Here is a 1,044-nt window from a genome sequence, read left to right as displayed (position 1 = left end):
GGAATCACCAGGAGGAAGGGAGCTCGGATATGCAACAGAAGTTGGAAGGCTCGGAGCGGTCTCTTCAGCAGCGGAGGAAGGAGCTTCTGAAGAACTCGGCAAGAATCCCTCCTGTTGCTCCTCACGAGGAGGAGACTCAACAATCCTTTGCTCGCGAGTCTTCAGCTCGGAGTCCGTCTCGGGACGAGGAGGGGAGACAATAGCTCCATCAACAACGATCTTGTCAGGATGGAGAGGAGAAAGGTCCAAGTCAAGAGCGATAACTCCGACATGTTCCTTGAACACCCTCCAAGCCTCCTCCGAGCTCTCCACAATTGAGTCCTTCAACTCCTGATAGGCTTCTCGATTTGACTCCAACTGCCTCTGAAGATCAATATTTTCAGAAAAAACCCTGACATAATTTTGCTCCACCTTTTCCTTTAGTCCTGCCGCCATGGCACACTAACCCATTAGCCTCTTCTCCCTCTCCTGAAGCCGGGCCAGCTCATCCTTCAGCCAGGCAACCTCCCTCTGGAGCCGCTTCTCTTCCTCTTGATACAAGACAATTCTCCCCTGAAGTTCTCCAAAGAACTCAAGAGAGTTTTGTCCAACATATCAAGAAGAGCAATGCAGACCCCAGCAGTCCAAACCTCTCCCCGAACCAAGATTTGAAGTTGATTTTGAGGGAAAGCATCATCCATAGCGATTTGGCTATGAGGGTAGATGTGCTTCCGGACGAACTTCGGACCATCAAAGCCAAATTCTCCGGCAATAGAACTGGACTCTGAGGTCTTACGTTTTTTTTACTCCCAAGTCATGAGAAGGAGGAGGAGAAACGCCAGTAGCTCTGACTTTAGCTGCATCAGCCCGGGCACGCGCCGTCCTCTTAGCCTCCGAGACCTTCTGATAGGCAGCGCTGGATCCACTCTTCACCATTTCTGAAAGAATAAGGGTTAATTAGCTTACAAAGTCCAAAAAACATGATACAAGTCAGAACTCATTAATAATATGTACAAAGAAGCAAAAACTACCTTGCTGGGACCGCACAAAACTCGAAGAACCCAG

The sequence above is a fragment of the Arachis hypogaea genome, chromosome 9, assembly GCF_003086295.3.
Source record: "Arachis hypogaea cultivar Tifrunner chromosome 9, arahy.Tifrunner.gnm2.J5K5, whole genome shotgun sequence".
NCBI lineage: Eukaryota > Viridiplantae > Streptophyta > Magnoliopsida > Fabales > Fabaceae > Arachis > Arachis hypogaea.
The sequence above is the reverse complement of the archived record's forward strand: the minus strand, read 5'-3'. Positions refer to the sequence as shown.